Genomic DNA, 23881 nt, shown 5'->3' with positions numbered 1-23881 from the left:
CAAGCTGTAAGGAGTAGTTGTGCCAGAGGGGTGGGTGGGGGCCCAACCCCAGCAGCTCCAGACTTGGCACGAAGTGAGTAAGCAGTGAATGCACCTCAACTGAGCACTGGAGAAATTTGGGGCTACATTTTTGAGCTGTTCTCTTTCTTGTTGGGGATTTTGCCTTTGAAGGCTGTTCATAGAGCTGCGTCTGAAAGTGGGAGCCAGGATATCCTGTCCATCTGGTGGTACCAATGGATATTTTCAGCTACACGCAAAGCAGTGGGTGGAAGGGGATTCTCCCTTCCCATCAGCCCATGGGTACTGTTGGTGTTCAGGGATATTTTTTAATATCCCTGCTCTTACTACTCCCACATTTCTCTGTGGTACCTGCCATGGCCCGTTGGGTGGTTCCTGCTGGAGCAGGGCTTGCATCAGGGCAGCAGCACAGCTCAGAAGGGTGCAGTGAGTCACACAGACACAGTCCCTGCCTTTCTTATAACTCTAGGAAATCCCTTGGGTTGTGAGCACGTAGCCTACCTCCTTCTTCCTTCCGCTTGCCAGCTGGTCTGCCCTGAAAAGTTTTCCTTACAGACCTCATACAAGTGCCCTTTGCCTATGAAAAGTGTGGCTTTTGCTGGGTAGAGCGCACTTTTGCTTACACTCTGTTTGAGCTGCCTTATGTGCCCATGGCTTTCTTTGATCCCCTGGAGCTCAGCATGTGGGATGGCTTTTGCCAGCTCTGTCAGCCCCGGCACTGAGGCACGTGCTGGTGCTGGTGATATTGGGGTCGAGCTGGCTGCCTCCCAGTCTGCTACAGAAACCTTGCTGCTGGGTTCCAGATGGCTTATCCCAAGTGCTGGCTGGGAGCAGTGGGGCTGGGGGACTGCCATGGGCTCCTTGAGATGACTCCCTTCACTAGCTGACAGCAGGCCCTGGGTCATGCCATGGCCTGGTGCAACTCCAGTCCTCAGCTACACTTCTTACACTGTATTTAGGGTGCCAGTGGCAGCTGGTGAAGAGCAGTGGGAATATTGGGAGCATTGGATCTCTGCTGCAGTATGGTTGCTCTCCTCTGCTCCCTGGCTAGGGCACAGTAGGACTGTCTGCCTTCCCATGCATTTCTTCACCACAGCCACTTGCCAGTCTGAGCTTTGAGCCTCCGTGGATCATTTGGGGGTGTATCTGTAGGTTTGCTGTCTGGGGATGAGGCGTTGTCTCCCAGCTCACAAAAAAGACCTGCTCTCCTCACCCCTCCATAACATTGCATGTGACCAGTCACACCCCAGCCCACAGGAGAGTCTGCTTGGGGCAGCTTGCCAGGGATGTGGCTGCAGGTGCCAGCAGACCCCTCCAGCCATGGTGACTGTCCTCAACAGCCAGCTGTGGGCAGTGCGGCTGACCCAGCTCTCAGGCAGCTCCAGACAGCTGAAACTCCAGTGTTTCCTGCTCCTTCTGGCTCAGAAAGTGGCTGGCAGAGCAGAGACTTGGCACTTCTGACCTTCTGCCACTCTTGCATGCTCCAGCATGTGCAGCGAGTGCTTTCCGTGTGTGGGGTTATTTCCTTCCTCAGATGCCCTCTTCCCTGGCTGATCCCTACACTTCCCACACTTGTATCTGTTTCTTTTGCCCTTTATTTACCTCTGAAACCAACCCAGGTGGGTTCTTACCGGAGCAGCCTCAGGGAACCCAAAGAAATACAGCTGCACGCAAATTTGAGCTGCTTGATGGTTTTGGAAGCAGATGAGATTGGCACCAGCAACTCCTTGCACTGAGGTGTTGCACAAGAGAGGGGTAGAGGTGAATCACCTGATCCAGCCTCAGAGCACAGCCCCACTTGTCCCCGCCCAGGTTTCACCATGGCCTTTTTGCCTTTGTCTGTTGGCATCACTGCCCTTGGTGGCCCTTGGTGGCCCTTGGTGGCCCTTGGTGGCCCTTGGTGGCCCTTGGTGGCCATCCTGCATGGATGTGCTGTCACAGTTCTGTGTCCTGGCCTTTTCAGAGCACTCAGGCAGGATGCATTGGACTTCCCTTGAGAGGAGCAGTCGTGTTCCTGCTTTTTCCTTCCTGACCTTTCACCAGGTTCCTAATCCCAGGAGGGCTCTACTTCTTATCCCATGGCAGCTCAGTTTCTTTAAGAGCTTTTGGGTATTCTTTAAGTGCTTAAGAGCATTGCCACATACCATTTTGAAATCCCCATAAAGTCCAGTTAATTGGATCACCCTTATCTCCATACTCACCATTTCCTTGCAAGGGAAAGCCATGCCCTGCATGCTGACTCTTCCCAATGAGATAATTATCTGGGATCTGCTGATTGTGCTCTGAACCAGGGTTGCTTTATGTGAGGCCTTAAACCTGGCTTTGTGTTTTTAGTTTGACAAGCAATTTAATGCTGTTCACACATTTTTTTTATGGGAGAGGCAGCTGGTGTGTGGCTCTGTGGTTTCTCTCCATCCGGTCCTGATGCCTCATTGGGTGCTCTGCAACCCAAACTGGGATTGGCATCAGGAGTGGTGTTGCTGACAGGGGGACAAGGCTTTTTTGTGGTGGCTTTTTTTTTCCTTAACTGATTCAATTTTCTTTACAAAATAAGTTAAATATGTGCAAACATATTTAAATAGTGTGAAAAAACCACAGTGCCTTTAAATTTAGACCACAGGTTTTAGATTTAGATTTTAAGATTTAGACCTTTGCATCTGGATTCTCTGAGATTTTCTGGACTGCCTGATTACAAGTAGGATGCATAAAATACTATCTAAGGGCTTCTCTCTGCTTTAACAATTGGTGTTTTGTGCCAGATGGGGTGTGTTGGTGACCTTGTTTGAACTCAGTATGATTTGTACATGAACCATGCAGGTCTGCCTGTATCTGCTCCTTGTGGCTTGTCATCTCCAAACATCTGAGCAGCCACAGTTCTCCCTGATGGTGCTACCCCAGGGTAATGAGGAGTGGGGTCTGGATCCATGCTCAGTGTTCCTAAATTGAGAATTTCTGTGGTTTAATGCAATGCAGGTTCTCTTTGAGACTGAGTAAGCCATGGTCAGGGGGTTTGCTGCTGGTCTGTCTGCTCAAGGAGTGTGTAGGATGCAGTTTGCTGTGGAGGATGTTGACAGTAGGGTATGACACATCATTTGCCTGATGCTCCCTGGACTTGGTTTCAGCAACACAAGTAGGAGAGGAAGCTTAGACAAAGAAATGTCCCAAACAGGAAGGTGCTAGGAAGGGAACAGATCTCAGGCCCCAAGCAGGTAAAAGCAGATGATGCCAGGATATCCTCCCAAGTGAAGGAGATGAAGGAAGAGATAATCACCCCGGTGCATGCACCCTTTGTTCCAGCTCAGCTAGCCCGGATTGGGGTGAGGGGGGAAAATGGACAGACCATTCTCAGCTGAACACTTGATCCATATTTAAAATGTAGTTTCTCTGGCTTTAGCAGGCACTGTTTGAGGGATTGATGGACAGAAGCCAGCCCAAGAAAGGGGAGAGGAAAGAAGAGTTGCTTCCCTGGGGGATGTTGCTGCTCTGGTCCCTTGCTCTCCACAGGCTCAGCAGGGAGGAAGGGCTGCTTGGAGCCCTGCTGTGGGACAGGGCCATGGGGGCATCATGAGGGCTGCAAGCCCAGGCAGCCTGATGGGTTTATGAACACATCCCTGGTGCCATGGCCCAGAGCTGTGTCAGTGGCTCCAGGCTGGAAGCAGTGTTGGTGCTCTGAGCAGAGGGGATGTGTTTACAGCTGTTTTGGATACACTTAATCTGAATGAATGCGTTTACAGTTGCCCTGGGTACATGTAATCACTGCTCACCAATGTGATGGTTCATCTAAACACCTTCCACTTCACTGGCATAACAACTCCTGCCTGCCTCATGAATCCCTTTGCTTTGGGAGCAGGAGGTGTTACTATGGGAAGACACTTAACTCTTAAAACTCTGTCGAAGTTCCTCCACCCACCTTTTGGCCCTCTGTGTAAAGGTAGAGATTGTGCTGCTTTCAGGGGTGCTGTGCCCACGATGCCTGATGCTGGTGGTGGGCTCCAGGTGAACTTTGGGACGTTCATTATTGCTCACTGTGCAATTTACTTTTTTTATTTTTTTGACCACTCCTTGTCACAATTCCACAAAAGGTCAGCTCGGTCTGTCTTGGTGCCAATGCCTGGCAGCTGAGCAGTAACAGCCAGACTACACTACACCTCATCTCCCGTGACCAGAACGCCGCTAGATGCTCATGGTTTAAAAATTTGCCTTGTATTTGAGCAGGTTGGTCCATGACCTGTTGCTGGGCAGTGCTCAGACTGTCCCCAAGGCAGTTCTGCATTTTGGTGTCTGGTCCTGCCTGCCCACTGTGACCCCAAGGGCACATTTTGCCATGCCCCAAGCCTGTGGCTGCCCAGCCTGGGGGTGTGAGAGGATGAGGGGGAGCCAGAGTCCTTCCTCTGCCGTGTATTGCAGTGGGGTCCCTGCAGGTGGGGTAAAAAGACCAGGACCATTGGTACTTGTGTGAAATTGCATTGGATGTCACTCTTCCTCCAACCCCAAGGATGGAGTTCCCTGTGGATGGAGATCCCTGTCTTTAGGATGTGTTTCCCACCCCAATGTGGGGGCCTCTCTGTCTTGGGGCTGCCCTGATCCAGCTCTTTCCCTGGATGACATCAGGCGAGGCACTCTGCTTGGCTATCATCTGATCTGTTTGCTCACAGGCAGTCTGGCATCACCACCCTGCCTGTAGACCCAGCTCAGGACACCTCGTAGGCATGAGGACACACCTGGGCGTTGTTCAGGGGTCTACACAAGCAGCTTACTGCAAGAGGAGCTGCCAAGCTGCCTTGAAGCATGTACTGGCCTTAAGAAATTCATGTTACAGACCATCTGTGAAGGAGCTGAATCTTTGATTAGGCAGCTACGCTCCCCAGTTGCCCTACAGCAGCAGCCACCACCCCAGTGAGGATGCCATTGTCCTTCCACAGGACTGCCAGCTTGCCACTCTGCATGGAACGGGTTAAACATCCTCCCTCCTACTTTTTGCAGCATGGATTTGGAAACAGGTTCCCCAGGCTTGGCAGCTGCCCCGCTGAGGATCATATGGCGACAGCAGGGAGAAACTACTAAGCTTGGATCTGCTGCCAGGGCTTTTCAGGGATGCAGCTTCTGTTGGGTTGGTGGCACAGAATGGTGGAGGAGGTGCTGGGTCTGGCAGTACATCCACCACATCCTCAGGTGAGCTTAAGGACTCTAAAAGTAGGTCTGTATGAACTGGCATGCTGGATGCAAGGTGTGTCTCCAGTATGGTGCATATGGGATGGAGAATCCTTACTGTGGAACTGTGCACCAGGACCAGCACATGAGGGGACCTTGAGGAGCAAGACCAGTTTGCAAGTCATGTTTCCCTGAGGTGGAAAATCACTGCCTGAGTGTGGAAACTGTGAAGCTGCTTTTGACTTGTGGTGTTTGAAATGCGCCATGCTCACTTCTATGAGTGACTGCCTAATAGTTCAAATTTTGCAGGCCCTTGATGAAAAAAAACATTGTTAAAGAGCCATCCATTTATTAAAGTGGGTTTACATAAAACAAACCAAGCAGAAAAAACCCCAACCAATAAAAAAAAAACCCACACACCAAAGTTTGAATTACTGGGAAAACTGTAATGTTTCATAAGCACCAGCAACTGAGTCATTGTGGCTCGGCTCAGCAAAGCCAGCGCTGTTTGGGGAGAGAGCCCCTTTGATTCCACAGTGGCAGGGAGCCAGCAAATCCATGGTGAAGTTGGGTCTGCCATTGAGTGGGATAAGGAGCCTTGGTCCCACCCTTGTCCCTGCCACATTTCAGGGTCAGGTTGAAAGGAGCCACAATGGGTCACCAGGTCCAACCTCCCAGCTCAGGCAGGGTCATCCCAGAGCACATGGATTGTGTCCAGCAGTGATTTTCCCAACATCCTGATGGGAAACAACCACTTTGGCACAGAGGAGGAACTGAGGAAAGTAGTTTTGTTTCGTGGCTTCACTGCTGATCCTAAGGCAGGGGAAAAATGCAGTAATTAGTGTTAAATTCCCTGAGTATAAAATAGGATAAGGAAACACAGTCATTCCCAGAGGTGCATCAGCAGCGAGAAGCTGCCTGCCCATTGGTGCTGCTGCTCCTGAGCAGGGCAGAGGCGAAGGGCTGTGCCTGAGAGAAGGAAGTACAAAAATAGGTTGTTGTTTCCAGCACTGGCTTTGTGCTGGTCCTCTTTCCCCTCCCTGTGAACGCCCGCATGGATCTTTACCCCACCAGGAACCGGGAGAGAAAGAAGAAGCCACGAGCCACTCAGTGCTGCACCTGGAGTCCGTGCTGGGGACTGAAGGGACGTGGTAATGTGGGTGTCACTACTTAAATACTCTGGAGTATTTAGGTATATTTCTGGAGAAACAGGTGAGAAGGCATGCAGAGTTCTCAGCATGAAGTTTTAGTAATGCCGAGGTGGTTGATGCAGCAACATGTGTCAACACGTACCCAGGACCATAGGAAACAGCTTCAAGCAGCACCAGGGGAAGTTCAGATTGGATATTAGGAAAAATTCCTTCACTGAAAAGGTGGTCAGGTAACCTCAAAGGGACAGAAAGCTGGGAAAGTTAGGATTTCTCTGACCAGTTGATGTCTGTGGCCAGGAATGAGATTTTGGGACACGATGAAAGTGTTGTGAAGGGCAGAGATGAGGAGTGATATCAGGCTGCAAGCATGAAAACCCTTGAGCCACAAAAACTGGGAAGAGCAAGGCCAGCATTGCATTCCTCTGTGTCCTGCAGCATCCCATGGGCTGAGCTTGGTTCAGGGCCTGCAGGTGTCTTCAAACTGCAATGACCTGCAGTGGTTTTAAACTGACAGTGAGTAAGTTTAGATTGGATTTTGGGATGAAATTTATGGCTGTGAGGGTAGCGAGGCCCTGGCACAGGTTGCTCAGAGAAGCTGTGGTTGCCTCATCCGTCAAGTGTTCCAGGCCAGTTTAGACAGGGCTCGGTGCAAATAGTGGAAGGTGCCCCTGCCCATGGAATGGGACAAGCTTTAAGGTCCCTTCCGACCTAATCCATTCTGGGATTCTTATGTCAAGAGCAAAATGCAAGTCAGAAACCTGCTCCCGAGGTGACCACATGCCTTCGTTCTAAGCCTGCTGTCACAAACAGCCAAGGTTTAAAGCAGTTATTTAATCCTTTTTGGATCCCCTGTTCCGCAGGAGGCTGAAGCCCTAACACACATAGCGAGCCATACACGTGGTGGAAGCACTGATGAACTTTACTGATGATGTTTGGATGGAGATCTCCCACTAATTTCTGGAAAACCAGAACTGTTCGGCCTTCTCATCTTGGCACGGTGGGATGCATTCGGACACGGACACCGCATCCAGGATGCCGCTGGAATGTCAGAGGCTCAGTCCGTGGGCCCCGTGGAGGGTGCTGGAGGCCCCGGCAGTGGAGGCTGGTGTCGGGGTCCCTTCGGGAGCTGGGGGTGCGGGTGTGCATCCCGGGCTGCGGGGGGGCCTGGCCGGGGCCGGGCTGTGGGCGCAGCGCGGGGGGGGGGCGGGAACCGTGCCCCTCACGCCCCCCCCCCCGCGCCGGCCCCGCCCCCCGCTCGCCCAATCAGCGCCGCTCTTCGGAGCGGCCGGCCCCGCCCCCCGGCTCCCGTTGCCATCCCCGCCGCGCGCGAGCGCGCGAGCGCCCTCGGCCCCACCCCCGCTTGCTCTCAGCCTCGCCAATGGGAAGAACGGAACCGCCCGCGGCCCCGCCCCCGCGCGCGCGGGGCTCGCGCCGCTGGCGGGCCCGGCGCGGCCTGGACGTCGGCGGCGGCGCGCGCCCGGAGCCGGGGCGGGGCCCCCGCGGGGCTCGGCCGGGACCGCGCATGGCGGAGCGGCGGCGGCGGCGGCGGGGCGCGGGCAGCGGCACGGCGAGAGGTGAGCCCGGGCTGCGGTGGCGGGAGCGCCTCGCGGGACCTGTCCAGGCCCTGACGCGGTGGCAGGTGCCGGTGCCGGTGGCGGCTCGCGCGGCCGCCCCGCACCTGTTGAGAGCGGCGGGGCCTGGGTGGGCCGGACCGCGGTGGAGGTGCCGGTGCGGGGGCGCGGTGCAGCGGGGAGCGGGGCCCCGCCGTTCCCGGCGGGGGCGGGCGCCCGGGACCGCTCACCCGGGCAGGGGCCGCGGCGGCGGCGGCGGCGGGGCCATTTTGGGGGGGTGGCGGTACCGCGGGAAGTTTGGCCCTGGCCGCCCGAGCCGGGGGCAGCTCCTCAGCGGGACCGGCCGCCCGTCACGGCGCCTGCCCCAGCCGCCCGGGGCCGCGGGGAGCGGAGAAGCGCTGTGCCCGGCACCCGCTGCCGCGGGGAGGCTTGGCTGCCTCCGGCGTCGCCGGGTCCGGCCGCCCCGGCACCGCCGCACGCCCTCTGCAGTGGGGAGGCGGCGCGTCCTTGGAGAGCAGCTCGGGCGTGAAACGCGGCTGCACATCCCAGCGCCTTTCCTTCCCGGCTGCATAACCCCACCAGAGCCCTTCTCCATCTGTTGCCGTGGCCCCCGGTGGGTTTCGCTGTTCTTTTGGGATTTGGTTGCATTTGTGCTATGCTGGAGCAAAACTGCGGTCGTGAGATCTGTGATTGTGCTTTTAAAAGTCTGGGTTTGCTTAGAATAACAGAAATAAAAGGCTTCTGAAGTGTGCCTGTCTGCTGACCGAGGGGCACTGCTGGCCTGGGCCACTCCTGCTCTGCCCATCTTCACCTTGTACCTCTCAGCATTCAAGTGGGGAAAGCACTGGTCATGGCAGAGAGGGTCTACAGAGCATTCAGAACTCTGCACTCAAGCTTGTGAAACCCAGAATTGTTGGACGAGCCACCATCAACCATGCTGGTCCTTGGCCTGGGCTTTTTTTTATTTCCTTTTCTCTTTTTAAATTTTTACCTACTTTTTTTGGTGGTATAGAAAGGAAAAACCAACTTCAGGTATTTTTTTTTTTAGCATAAACAATATTAGGGTCCCGTTTGTTATTGTTTTTTGTTTTATCCAAGTGGTAGTGAGCTTACTGGAGCTGTCGGGATCTCCCAAGCACCCTGCTTGCTCTGTGAGTTGCTCTGTCACTCCTGAGAGTGAAGTCGTAGCATCATTCTCTGAGCTGTTTTATGCTGGAGAGTGGCATCAGGCCAGCCTTTCTGGACACACAAGATGTTTAGAATAATTAGTGATGGAATACCCTTTTAAAATAATTGTTTGGGTTTATCTAGCACTCAGTTGTAGCGATATCTACCTCTAAAAATAGGCAGGCCTCTGTGTAATGAGCCTTATAGTATAAACAAGTCATATCTTGAATGACTGTTGTTACTTTTGGGATGTCCGAGATAGATGCCTTTGGGGGTTTTGCCAAATCTTCTAAATTTTTTTTTTCCCTCTGCAGTGAGCTATGTTTCTTGGCCCTTACGCTGTGTAGTTGTATGCACTGACCAGAGGCAAGGCTCGGTAACGCTCACTGTTCAGAGCTGGCACAGCTGCAGAGAAAAGCTTCCCACTGCTCCTATGACAGCCCAAGGTTAAGCAGTCCTGGTTTTTCCATGAAATCCATGCTCCTATGGAGATGGCTAGCAGCAGGCTCTGCTGGGTGACTGCATCACTCCTGCTCTGAGGCTCTGCCCTCCGTGAATTCAGCTCAGAGCCCTGTTTATCTGTGCTCTGAGCCCAGTTTTCCATGAGACAGGGACACCGAGCAACTGGGTGTGATGCTGCTTGTGCTGGTCCTTCCTGGGCTGCTTTCCCCAAGTGTCCCAGGGTGCAGCTGTGTGAGCACACCATTCTTGCTGTCAGGAGTTAGGAGTGAGGCTGGCACGAGGAATTTTCTCACATTTTGCTGTGTGGTTTATCAGACTGTGATGGTTGAGCGCTGGCCCAACCTCTCATGTGCACATGCTTTTTGGAGTTTGTTTTCAGCAGCCAGTGTACTGGCCGAGGCTTCTCTGCTGCTGATGTTCAAGAGCACTGGCTCCTCGGCTTGAGAGAGAAAAAATAGCTAACTTTCTCAGCAGGAGGAATGTCTGCTCTATGAGCACTTCTTTTTCTGAGAAGGTACCAGAGAGGTCATTGTGCTCAGCGTTTGAAACAGGAGTGTCTCATAGCTTCGGTCACACTGTGCTCACAGACCCCAGCCCACTTTGATATTACCCCCAGTTATCCAGGTTTATCTGCTCAGTTGGAAGTTTAGTGCCCTTTTGTGGGCTGTATGTGGAAATGCAGTTCCGTAAGTCCTCGGTGGCAGGCCTCTGGCTTGCTTTGAGTGCAAAGGTCTTCTGGAGAACCTTTATTATAACTAAATGGGACTTTTTTCTCTTTTGAAAGGCACCCATGCTTTAGTTTAACTGAGTGAAACCTAAATGGCCAGGCTTACTAGCTCAGACAGTTTGGGACTGGGACCAGGCGAGGCTCTGCTACCCCGAGCAAACTCATGCCTACACTTGACAAACCCCTGACTGCTGCCTGTAGCTGTTCCCATCACCTGGTCAGAGATTCTGCATGGGAACAAGGGGTTCCTGCCAAACAGGAGCAGTGTTCCTGCAAACACTGCTGTAAGAGAGCCGTGGGACACACCGTGAGTGTAACATGCCCTCTCAGCAGTCAGTGCTGTTGAGGTGTCACCTGTGACTCGAGGAGGTTTAAGGGATGGCAGTGGTGGTTCAAGTGGGAAATGTTTCTCCCTCTGCAAGGGCTGGGTTGTGTGTTGATGTGAGGCTGGTTTCAGGTGGAGCTGAAATGGGTTGTCTCCCAGTGCTTGCAGTGAGTGCACTGTTAGGCTGATGCCTTGTGTTTGAAATCATGGCAGTGCAGGACCCTGAGGGTCTTTGCTTGAATGCCTGAGAGTATCTGGTCTGATGAAGGGAGACCAGAGCTCTTGCTATTTCTGCAACTTCTGAAACTAGTAGGTGCTTGGCACATTTGAAACTCAGGCCATCCAGCTGCTGCAGTGTGGATTTCAGCTTACATTTAAGTACTGAAGATTAAAGCTGTGGTTTTGGGCTGTATTTATGAGTGGACGCTGTTATTTATGTATCTTGGTTTTAAAGGAAATACCTTTATAGTAGAAATGCTGCCTGACCAAAAAAAAAAAAAACACCCCAAAAAATCCACAAAAAACCCCCTTTGTGAAATGATTATGTAAGCAAGTGAAATGACGTTTTAAAGCAAAAGTTTCTTTCCCGTTTGGGGATGGTGTGGCTGTTTTTTTTTTTTTTCTTTCCTGCTGTTTAGCATTCTAAAAATGCTTTTAGTGAATGTTTTTTGTATGGTAGGTATGAGAAATAGTTGTTTTTAAAGAGGTCATCAGCAGGCTCTGGGACCTAGCAGGAGCCAGATCTGAATATTTGGGGCTGTAGCTGATCAAATCAGCAGCACATGTGTGCATTTAAGTAATAATTAAGGTAAAACATCCCCAAAGAAACCATGTAACTGCTATTACTGTGGGAGCTCAGAGGATGCTTAGTAGAGTCGTCATCTTAAGAATGTCTTGTTGCAAAAGGATTTAGGATCTTTTTCTGTTCTCTGCCTCTGGGTCAGCTGTGTTGCGTGTTCCCAAGCCAAGGGAATCCATCACCTCCACAAAAGCTGCTGGGGTTACCTTGAGCTGTTCCCGGCAGGAGCGCAGGGCTGAGTCAGTGCTGGCTGCCCAGGGCTGTGACTCAGTGCTGTCCCCTCGAATGCACAGCCAGCCTGCTGCCAGCACAGCCAGGGTGTGTGCCTGTAACCTCATTCCAGAGCTGTCCTCTGAGAGTATCACCTGGTTAGAGGGGTTTGGGAATGTCGGACTTCTTTCCTTTTGTGTGTGTTGGTGGAAGTTGGTTGTTACTGAGCACCTGTGGAAGTGCCAGGGAGCTCTGAGGCAAGAAGCTTCTCCTGTGTACAGTATTATGTATTGTCTTTGTGGGTTGTATTCTTTGTTTTCATTTTATTTTAACTTACTTATTTTTTAAATTATCTTTTAAGATTTTCGTGCTTGAAAAGGAAGAGTGCTTTGTTTTCTTTTGGAGAAATGTCTTCCCTGATGCTCCAGGGTTAAGTCTCTCTGTGGTTCTGTCTCCTGAAGTGAGGAGAGCTCTCTGTACTTCTAACTCAGGGTTGCTTCGTAAAAAATGTCTTTATTGGGAACTCTGGCCATCTTCCTGTGCTTCTAAACTTGATTTCCCATTGCCTGGTGTCATTCTCTCAGTGCCCTTGAATGAAATTGGTCAACACCTTGAAAAGTCTGTCAGATTTGGCAAGCGAGTGGGTATGTCACAGGTAAGTACTGACTTTTGTGAGCACAAGAATCTTTGAGGAAGGAAATCTCAGATGAGTGCTCTGAAAGAGCTGCTGAAAGAAAAGCTGTTGCTGGAGTGCAGATACTATTGGGCATCAGAGGAGCTTTGTGGTAGTGAGACAAACAGGAAATCAAGTTTCCTAAGTAGTTCCAGTAAAAGGTAGGTCCTTATTTTTCTAAGTATCCTTTGTTGTCCTTTGTGAAAGTGGAGATGAGTGATCTGAGGGGCGCTCTTGCATCATAGTAGATGATGGAAGAAAACAAAAGGTTTGGGTACAGTCCCTCACCCTGCCCCTGGGGGCTGAAGCACAAGGGAGACTAGCAAAGATTTTAAATTTCCCTATAAAGGCTCGTGTAGTTGTTTGGAATAATGTCCTTTTATAGGTGTAGGAAAGCAGAAGGGTCAGGATTTTTCCATGCAGAGTGCTTTTGGCAGAGTTGCAAAAGGAAGGGCTCCTCATCAGATTTCAGAGGAATTTTTGGGTTTAGTTAATTTTAAAGAGATTTTAACAGAACGGAGTATCTAGGTAAGATAAAGAGTAACCTGAATATCCTCATTAGGAGAAAACATGTGAGGAATATACCATATTTTGAATTTATAGTAGAAGTCTTCCTCAGTTGGGGATGAGTTTGGTGCTGCATGGCAGAAGGTACTTTCTGATTACTTTGCTGCCTGATGCTTTTGTTATTATGATACTTTTAAGTTGCATAAACAAGTTTTATGATGTGCCTTGGGTAAAATTACGTGAGTACTATACCAATGTCAATATATCTTTGTTCTAAACTCAATTTATCAGTGGCTTCTCCTTTCTGTTATTGATTTCGTCATATCAGCTCTGAAAAGAGATGAACTGTTTAAAATTTGATCAAAAAGAGAACAAGCACGTATGCTAAACATTAGTTTCTTTCATTTGTCACATGCAATGTGACTATGAAGTTTTTACATAGGAATTGTGAGGCAGTCTCAACTAGGAGTATTTTCCCCATTTAGTCTGTGTAAGTTTTGAGATTTGCAGAGATAGTTAATCCTTGCCTCTGCCATTCTGAAGGGCTTCTGCTGAAAGTGTTCAGTGTGTCTAAAATTAGGTTGATTTTGATTTAGATTGATTTACTCAGCTCTTCAACTTTATTAGCAAATGAGCCTTTAAGTTTAAGCTCTCACTGTCTTTTTCCTTGCTTAGTTATGCTCTAATATTTGTGCACTGTCTGCTGGAAAACTATTAAAGGGGAAAAGTACCTTTGACTTCTTTCTTTAGATGCAGATTTTATAAAGCTTTGTTTACAGAGGCCATTCTGTATCAAAATGCATTTTAATTTTTCTCCTCAAATACTGAATGCAGATGCTGAGTTCTTAATAAAACTACTCTAAAACTCTTTAGATGGGTCCTAGTAGTAGGATCTTTAATTAAAACATTCTGGTCAAAACTGGACTAAGATAACATGTTTTAGTGCTGCTTTTGGCCTTAGAGTTGTCATGTTTTTCACAGCTAAAGATAAAGGATCAGTTTTGGTATATTTAAATAGCTGAAAAATGAGAATAATTAATATAAGCTGATGCCTGAGCTGTGCTTTGTTTGGGAGAAACTTGTAATATGCTCTGTGAGGGAGCAAGGGTTATATCCCTCCTCCACTGCCCAGGTTTTAAAGCTTGCTCTTGACATGTACAAGTAGCTCACTGTGGGAGATCAAAGGTGGAGGAGATAAATTCTCTTTTGTTGGATGCTTGCTCACTTTTATAACCCTGATAGCCTTTGGTCAAATGTACACCCATACGAGTGTTTTCCACAGCATGGAAATGACCAAGGTGTATTAAGTAGGGAGAGATCTCCTTTGCGATAGTTTCCGAGCTATTTGGAAGACAAATAGCGTTTTTCTCCCTTAAATTTTGGTAGGTAAAACTTGCCAGCTGGTTGACCAGCACTTTTTGGGTGCTGACTCTGTGCAGGTTTGCAGCCCTTTGGACCTGTTGCCTGTGGAGTCTGCACAAAATCTGGGTGTCGTTCACAGGTGTGGAGCCACAGGCAACTGCAGTTATTACTTTATTCTCTGTTAAACCAGAGTCATCTTTTCCAGCTGGACTAGAGCATGTCCTTTTTTTTTTTTTAACCTGTAAGCTTTTCAGAGCAGCTCTGTGGCACAATGCTTGTATTTTCTCAGCCGTGGTGGCTTTGATGTCTTCTTTGGGGCTGCGGCCCCTCTCGGTGAGGATCACTTTTACAGGCAGCAAAACCATCCTTCCAGTGCTGACAGCAGATAGGCTTTCCTGGGATTTAATGTGTATTATACAGACCTTCTTGTAGTGATATTTTTACAGATGCTTTTTGTCTCCTGCCGCTCACCAGTGCCAAGTGGTGTTCTGCAGTTTGATGTCATGTGATACTGTGTTTTGATAACAAAGAGGAGCTGGAAATTAATGTTTAACTCAAACCAGTGATCCTGGCAGTTGCGGGTTGGGTGTGTATGCCAGTGTTTTAATTGGAATTGGAAACATGCTTCTGAGACTACAAAAATATGTAGATGTGGCACATGGGGACATAGCTTAGTGGTGGACCTGGTTAGACTCAATGGTCTTAGAGGTCTTTTCCAGACTTGCTGATTCCATGATTCTGTGACAATCCTGCATGTTTCCACCTCTATGCCTGAGGTGGGAGAGCTTGTACAGGCTCCCTTCAGAGGAGGGTGAGTGCAGAGATGAGCTCTAGGGGCGTGTTCACTGCCTCTAAGTTTGTGATTGGATTGTACTCCTTTCACTAATGAGTGTTCAGAGTTTGATTAATAAGAAGCTAAATTGGGACCTTTCACTGAATTAGCAGCTCTCAAGAACATGAGACAGAAAAGTACAGCTGATGCAAGCAAAAGCAGCAAGGTCTGGTCGGGAGCGTGTGCCTGTGCTTTTGGCAAAGTACCTCCAAAGTGGTGAAGTCTCCCAGAGAAAGCTTTTGTGAAAGTGGAGAAAATCCTGTCTTCACTCCATAGTCTACCCATACATGCTTGAATTGGTGGGAGCTCAAGTCCAGTAGCACCCTCCACCCCCTCTATTTCATGAGGACTGTCAGGTCCTTCCATCAAATCTGAAAATCTGTTTTCTCTCGTGTCTTTGAAACTCTTGCAAAAATCTGTTATGCTAAATACAACTCTGCTGTTTTCCATGAGGATGATAATGAGTTGGGAAAGCTTCCCAGCTAGTGGAAAGGGTGCATCAGTCTGGAAACGTTGGGGTAGTTTGTCCCTGTTTGATGCTTTTATAGCAAAGTTGATTTCCCCAGACCTCAGTGTTGACAAATATGGATAACAAGGGATAGTGAATACTATTGTAGCTCTGTTGGGTTTTTTTTTCCCCGGTACAGCCTAGTTTATCTTCTTTTATCCTCTGAAAGCTATTCTTAGTAAGTGGTTGTTTTTCTTGAATTAAACGAGTGAATAATCACTATTTCATTCACTGTCCTTACATATGTTTAAATATAGTATTAACCTAATCTTCTTATATGCTTTTCCTTCTGCTGCTCCTGAGTTCCTAAAGGAATCAGGTTCGCTATTAGTGAGATCCATGAGTGAACTTGCCTGGAAATGAAATACTTCTTTTGAGCTTTGGCTTGTGTTTTTTGCCAAGATGGTAATTTATTCATATTTTTGGACAGCATCATTCTTTATGCATCTAAGTTCTATGCTGTCAAGAGAACTTTTCCTGCGTACAAATTCCTCAGATACAGTCTGAGAGATGGTTTTGTTTGGTTTTTTTTCCTGCTTGGAAGGGAGAATGATTGTTTGGTGGCAAGCCTTTGGTTTTCCATTTTAGGAGGAAGGGAAGGAGGGAGCTCTCCGTGGTACCGAGCGGGGCCGCTGGGCTGCGTGTGCTTGCTGCCACTGGCAGGGAGGGAGGCTCGTCCTGCCCTCCTGGTCCTGGCTCATCCCAGTTACATAAAATACTATATAAACTATATTTTATAGGTTTTTTTTTAATGTTATCATATATTATAGATACAGATCAACAACTTCAATAAATACGGCTTAAATAAATATAGCTAGTATTCCTATAATTCTGTACTTTTTTTTCTCTCATCACTGTGTTTCAGATCATAATGGCTAGCTGGCTTTTTTTTTTTTTTTTGCAGCTCAGGTAATACCCAGCCCTACTGGATAGTGTTCCCAACCCCACTGCTTATTTTGCATCTCCTTTGGTCTCCTTGTGCTCCTTTCCTCAGAGAGCAGCTCTTCATGCAGGCTTCAGTCAGGTTTCAGTCAGCAGCTCAGCTGAAGATGGCCCACGACACTTTTGGGGCCAGTTTGCCCAGCCTGCATATGAGCACCCGCAGCTTCTCTCAGCATCTGTGATGCCCTTGCTGGCTTTCAGCAGAAGCCTTTTTCAAGTTCAGGAGTCATACAATAGCCAGTGTTGGAAGAGACCCACAAGGATTATTGAGTCCAGCTCTTGGCCCTGCACAGGATAACCCCAAGAAGAGCTGTGGCTTGCTCTTCTTTTCAATATATTCTTCCTTCAGTCCTTTGTTCAATAGATTTGCTTTCTTTTAAAGTTTGCTTTCCAGACTTAAGCGAGGTTCCCTGATAGCTATGAGAATATTTTCTAAGTAACTGCTCTTGAAGGCTTTCGGTGAATATGGAAGGAACTGGAAGTACATTTGATTTTTGTAATAAAAGCTCTGTTGAGGAATATGGCTATTGACAGTTACTCTCTTGCCAGAGTATCACCTGATCTGTAGAACAGCTTAGCTGAAGCAGGCTGCTTTTAAAGCTAAAGAAAAATAAACCAATATTTTGAAGGTCATAACTTTTAGAGTGCTGTGGTAGAAAGGAAAGGATTTTTTTTTCTGGTAGCTTTCAGTGTAGCAGAGCTCCTCAGAATTATTTATGGCTTTGGCTTGTGTATTTGTGCATCTCCCTGGGTCACAGACCTTCTTTGCTGTCTTCTAGTGTTTTCTTGCCTAGGTTTGGTATGTTGCTCTAGTCCAAATTGGACATAAATTGTAAAAATACAAAATAATACAAGAATTGTATTAGTGGGTATTTTTACATCCAATGGTACTTAAAATGCATACAGATGCCTCTTGCTCCAGCAGTTGTCCTGGCAGCACTGCTAGTGAATACTACTTTAATGTGTGTGCAGTGGGGTAGTTTTGAATAAATGACTTTTGGATCTATCTTAGGAGGCTGCTGATGTTCTTATTGGAGAATTTCACCTCCCAGAACTAAGTCTTGGTTTCTCGTATAGTGCATGTTCACAGTGCATAGGTTATCCTTGAGAGAACAGCCAATTCCCTATATTTCTGAATCAGCAGCTGTTTCTTTACTTCACAGAAAATGCATGCAGTATGTGCATATATTAAAAATACATGCATATGTATAATATTTTATCTCCAGTACTTTGTCCAGAATAAAAACTTCAGTCTAAAAATAACTACAGTAAAAGGTCACTAAAGTAGGTTCATAATTCAGATTCCACTCAGCATGGAGTTTTTCTGGCATATGAACTGATAGACTCTACTTCTGTGGCTGAGATCTCTTAAGGACTCTTGATGGCTTTAAATGGCTCTTACTCTGTGATTTTGTTGTCCTGAACCTGAAGGAAATGTTATATCTTGAGTTATTTGCTCCCCTGGGTTGGTGTGCCAGGGGAATGGGAATTTTCCATCCTCTTACCTGGAGCAGGTGCACCACAGTCTGTGCAGAAGCAGTGCTGATCTCCTTGGTGATCTGCTGCTGTTTTAACATCTTGGGGACCTCTGGTGGGGTCATCCTTCGACCTTATGCCTGTGCTGATGTTGGGAGCAGCAGAGACAGAGGAAGGATGTGGTGGTGATCCAGGTATGTGTGTGGCCTGTGAGATGGGGAGGATGGCAGCAGGCTTCTTGGGTGGCTCCACTTTTGCCTGGAGTGGAAATACAACTGAACAGGGAAGGCACAACTCTGGTCTCCAGCAAAATCACAGGCAAGTGCCCCATGTCCCAGGTGAAGGCTGGCATCTCTTGGATTTTACATTCTTCCTCCACAGCTCATGGCTGCTTGGTGGCGGCTGCTGCCTGCGTGTGGCACACATAGAAGGCTGGCAGCTCTGCCCTTCTCCTGGAGCCACCCAGATATGCTTTCTGTGAGACTGGAGAAGAATAGATGTGCTTGGGGCTAATCCAGTGTACTTGCTCTGCCAACATTTGCAGCATGTATCAATTCTGCCTGAAAAGCATAGACTATTTCTTGCCTTTGATTCTGTACAGTGCTCCCTTTCAGGACTGATAATTGTTTCCTTTTTTCCCTTTTCTCCTCTATTTGTACAGTCAGACTCTGATTTGTTCTTGTAGACTGAGCAGCTCTTTAGGGTACATCTCTCAAGCTCCCTGTGCTATGTATCACCCTGTAGTCCTTCTGTTTGCCTTCTGCTTTGATGTAATGCTGATTTACAAGAGGTAGCAAAGCTGGGCAGGATCACGTATGCACAGGTTGCCCAGAGAAGCTGTGGATGCCCCATCTCTGGATGTGTTCAAGGCCAGGTAGGAGAGGACCTGGGACAGTTGAAGGTGCCCCTGCCCATGGCAGGTTTTGGAATGAGATGAGCTTTAAGGTACCTTCCAACCCTTCCAGTCTGGGATTCTGTGATCTGGAACTTTCATCACATATTAGTTCTTTCCCTTTAAATATTAGTTTCAGGTATGTCTTGCTGGGAGATTCTTTGGGGCTACTTTGTGTAAATAACTCAGTAGATAAAATAGGTGTAAGTATTTCAACTCCCATTTGTCTTGTTTACTTTGGCTATCATGAACAACTTTAATAATCAGCTTTTCAGATAACCTAACATCATTTATTATTTATCAATTTTTATCTGAACTCAAAAAGGCTAATGAAAATTAATATATGAGTTACGTCCCAGCATCTCAGCCCTTGGGGGGGAATACATCAAAGACGGTCTGATGTAGTCTTGAGTCACTGCCTTGATACACTCAACAGGTTTTGGTCCAGTTGCCCTCTGATGTGGTTTTCGTTCAAGGCAGACCTTATTGCTCCCTACAACTCCCTCACAGTAGGTTGTAGCCAGGGAGGGATAGATCTCTTCTTTCAGACAACAGGTGACAGGACCAGAAGAAATGACCTCAAGTTGTGCCAGAGCACATTTAGATTGACTAGTAGGGAAGATTTCTTCCCTGGAAGGGTGGCCAGGCTGTGGCACAGTCTGCCCAGGGTGGTGGTGGAGTCACCATCCCTGGAAGTGTTCCAAAGGTGTGTAGATGTGGCACATGGATGGAACACGATTCAGTTGTGAACATGGAGGGTCCTGTCTAAGAGCTGGACTTGATGATCTTAGAGGTATTTTCCAGCTTTAGTTCTATGATTCTGTGTGCAAGTAACGTAGGCCACAGGTCTGACCTGGCCTGGTCATGCCAGCATCTTGCCTCTCTCTTGCTTTCCTCCTGCCCTAATCCAAAATCTTCTGGGTGTTTTCCCTGCTTGCCTTGTCAAACTCCAGGATGTATTACACTTTCTTGAATATGAAGGTGGTAAGTCCCATTTCTGCACAATGTAGCTGAAAAATGTCTAATATTCTGTGATGGCAAGCAGCCTGCCCACACACCTGAGTGGTGATGGCATTCAGATTTTACACCATAAGTGTGGTGTTTTTGGGGTTGTTTTTTGTTTTGTTTTGTTTCTTTAACATTCAGTAACTTAATATTGAATAACTCAAGGAACTGCTCTGGAAGGCAGCTTGAGTCAGTCTTCTGTTAGAGAGATCCCTGACAGGCAGTTGCATGCCAGATCCTCGGAAGGCTTCCAGGATCTCAGAAGACTGGTGGGAAGTCAAGGTGCATCAAAAGTTAGCTTGAAGTTCTTCAAATCTGCTCATATTTTAGTAGGAGAAAAGCAGAATTGTGACTGTAAAAATGAAATGTAACACTTTCATATTCTTAGAAGTCCAGCAGCTTGTTCTTCCTAAAACAGGGATGAGATATATCAAAATCCTAGGAGTCACCAGTCTGAAAATGCAGACTGTCAGTGAGACTTGAGTCACAAACATGGGGTGTTTCTAGTTTAGCTTGCTGCTGCTATGCTCCCTCTCTGGGACAGCCTCAGAGTGGGCCTCTGAGGAGAAGAAAACTCAGTTTAAGATGCAGTCACTGTTTTTTTTGCTCCCTGCTGCACTGGGATGCTTGGTGTCTTTTCCTTGTCTGATGTGGTGGGGTGAGAGCCGCCCAGAGTCTTGCTGTGGTTTAGTTCCATCCCTGCATTGCTCCTCTGTGGTCTCCAGCTCTGCCCAGAGCACAAAATTAGTCTCTATAGAGAAATGGCAAGAAAACAACTGACCTGGAAACATGTTTTGCAGCTAACCCAGTCCTTTGTTGGGAAAATAGCGTGATTCAGGTCTTTCACAATCTTTTAACTTGTCTGTGCATGGAGTTCCTATAAGGTGCAAGTTAAAGGAATAAAGACCTCTAAAGCTCTTCCATTTTGCATGCATAACATATATTTAAAAAATAATACTGAGTCTGGTAAAAAGGTTGTTGGTGGGTGCCCTGGCTTTGGATGCACTTGTGCAATCTATGATTTTTCTTTTCCCCCTGGTGTAGTTTGTACTTTCTGGCATTTTGTGCACAGCAGATGCAGTTTGTTCTGTATCTCAGATGGGGGAAGCTATTGGTGAGCTGCAGGCTAATGGAGAATGGCTGGCATTGGGAATCAAAGGATAAGGCCAAAATTCCCCCTTTACTGTCATGGGACTCCACCTGGAGTATTGTGTCCAGATTTGGGATCCTCAGCACAAGAAAGACATGGGCCTGTTAGAGTGGGTCCAGAGGAAGCCTTGAAGATGCTCCAAGGGCTAAAGCCCCTCTACTCTGGAGACAGGCTGAGAGAGCTTGGGGTGTTCAGCCTGGAGAAGAGAAGACTGGGGAGACCTTGGAGGACCTTACAGTGCTTGAAGGGGCTTCAAGAGAGCTGGAGAGGGACTTCAGGCAAGGGTGTGGAGTGAAGGAGAAGGGGGAATGGCTTCCCATTGACAAAGGGCAGCATTAGATGGATATTGGGAAGAAATTCTTGGCTCTCAGGGTGGAGAGGCTCTGACACAGGTTCTGTAGAGAAGCTGTGGCTGCTCCATCCCTGGAAGTGTCCAAGGCCACATTGGATGGAGCTTGGAGCAACCTGGCATAGTGGGAGGTGTCCCTGACCTGGAAGACGTCCCCTACTGGTGGCAGGGGTTTTGGAACAAGATGGTCTCTAAGGTCTCTTCCAACCCAAACCGTTCTGAGACAGTATGAGAAGTGCACAAGCAGTGACTGTGTTAAGCCTTGTTTACAGCTTATACATAAACTCCTTTTACTGAAGTTGCAGCACCCTCTTCTACTGTTTTATCTTCTTCTCCAGACAATACTGCCGTCAAGTTGCCTCTCATCAACAAAATTGAAAAAATTTGTTGTCTGGGCTGCATAAGGTGTTTTTTTCTGCGGTGATTTGGGTTGTTTAAGTCTCTGTCACATCACTTTGTCTTATGTCATGTGCTGAGAGGTGACACTTGGCCTCTCTGAGTGTTCTGCTTTTAAATCCAGGAGTAGATCACATTGGTTCTTGAGGCTGTAGGCATGTTCTGGGAGCTCTCAGTGAAGGGTGTATCACAGCAGGCATGGTTTAGTATGTGCACTTCATTCCACCCTTGCTAATTCCCAGTCTGTCTCCCAGTTTTGTCAGCAATCTCTTCTTATACCAGGAGGCTGGAGGCAGTAGCACAGCCATCCCAAACTGTCTTTAAAAGCAGAGGTCTGGGAATAAAGTGCCTTGTTCTGGCACTCCTGAATCAATAAACTTTATTTAAGGACTGTGGAGAGTGACTTCCCATGGTAACAGCCAGAGAAGATACTCATATGTCCTTAATGCACAACATAATCTCATGGATTTGAACACTGTTAAACTGAGTGATAATTATTCGGCATCTTTTATTAAACATTGATTTCTGAAGCATTTTTCTGAAGACTAATGCTAAGTACAAAGTGTTCACATGCATCTAATCTTTGCCCTAGGGTGGGAGTAAGAATGAAAATAATCAAGTCTGCCTTGTTGTGAAGGCTGGAAAATACCGCTGCTGTTCAAAGGAAGAAAGATTGGCATTCCTCTAGTAGGTGCTGCACATACATAGAACAAGCTTGAAGCAAGTTTTACAGGTATTTTTGTTTTTAATGTGTTAAGCTGAAACCCTGGTTGATCACTGTAGCAATGAGAAGAGCTTTCAGCCGTTCTATCAGTTGGTGCAGCAACATCTGCTCACAGGTAGAGCATCTTCCAGTGTCAGAATTGGTCAGTGTGGTGGGATGGCTAGGTTGTCCTGTCTCTGCTGGACAATTCTTGTCCACAATTTATCTGTAGTAAAAAACCCCTTATTTTTCTTTTTTAGCTGTTGTCTAAAAACCACTAATACCAAACACAGAAATTACAACTGATGTCTTAGATTCGGTTGCCTTTTAAAAGCTGCTGCTTAGTCTGGAGGGTTGCACTGTTGGACTGCTTTACTAATGTTTAAAGCAGCTAAATAAGTAATGTAAATATTTAAACACTAGCTATAGTGAAATCATCAACAACAAGATTAAAGCCTAAACTGCTCTGAAGACATTTGTGGTAATTTTGCTCATATTAATAATTCCTTTGGTTTCAATTACGTTCTCTTCTAAGGTAACTGCTCTTATACATGAGATGATCCTGTAAAAAGAGGAGTGGCATTAAAACCTTTGATTTTGAAATAATGTTGTTTCAGTATCAAAATTTTGTATTGAGGCTTTAGGATGTACCAGTACACCAGTGAACACACTTTTTCAAACATAGGAGATGGCAAAAGTAAAAGTTAGAAGTGAAGAGTTTCTTGCTGATACTATGCAAATACGTGAAACCATTTTTTGTGAGAGAATGTTTGGAAAATACTATTCTGTGTTTATTCCTTAACATTTTTTGGATAATTCCATGTTCTAGAATAAATTATGAACATTCTTTTGTTTTGATTCCTGCAGTAAAAGCTTGGATAATACTTGATGGAGTAGTACTTTTTTTATTTTATCCTTGCATTCCTGTTGCTTAATAGCTGCTGAATTTTCATAGCTTTTGAAGTGTCAGTGAACTTTATTTCAGTGTCTTGTGTATAAAAAGTACCTGTTTGTAAGTTCCAAAAGAGTTTGTTTTATATCAAGGGAAGGAGAAGCATCTGACAGCTTGTATAATAAGTAAACTGTACTTCTTTTTCCAGTTGCAACATAATGTCCTTTTTGTTCCTAAACTTTTTTTTTTTTCATTGTGGTGCTCAATTGCTAGTCTTTCTTAACTTTAGATTTTTAAATGAGCAGTTCAAAAGGGCTGGAGGGAGTGTGGGCTGGATTTGGGCTATTATGTCTTTAATTCAGACTGATAAACTGAAGTATATCATAGATGTCAAATTGTTTCTTCATATATAGATGGAAAATATTTTCAGAGGAAAACCCAGCTCTGTAGCTGTGCTGTTGAACTGCTTTTATAGTTTATGGCAGAGACTCATGACTTGGTGTATGAAAAAACATGTCATGTCACAATCACAGAATATCCTGACTGGATTTAATGTAACATGTCTTTTAACGTACCTGTGGTTTTTGTCATGCATCAGCAGATGAGATGTCTC

The 23881-nt window shown here is 47.1% G+C and overlaps 1 protein-coding gene across 3 annotated transcripts in view; it reads left to right on the top strand.

Annotated features, from left to right (window-relative positions):
* The first annotated feature begins 7817 nt into the window (after positions 1–7817).
* Positions 7818–23881, top strand: part of ADARB1 (adenosine deaminase RNA specific B1) — a 61741-nt gene continuing 45677 nt past the window's right edge. For 2 of the 3 annotated variants that reach the window (XR_015773082.1, XM_088058797.1), the window contains exon 1: positions 7818–7894. The gene's annotated coding sequence lies outside the window, so the exon portion shown is untranslated. Of the gene's footprint in view, positions 7895–22273; positions 22407–23881 lie in introns of those variants that run through there. The other variant, XM_005528927.3, reaches the window with a different exon arrangement.

This window comes from Pseudopodoces humilis, chromosome 8 (assembly GCF_049639895.1).
Source record: "Pseudopodoces humilis isolate 2021_Gansu_Grassland_sample_001 chromosome 8, ASM4963989v1, whole genome shotgun sequence".
Classification (NCBI taxonomy): Eukaryota; Metazoa; Chordata; class Aves; order Passeriformes; family Paridae; genus Pseudopodoces; species Pseudopodoces humilis.
The sequence above is the reverse complement of the archived record's forward strand: the minus strand, read 5'-3'. Positions and strand labels throughout refer to the sequence as shown.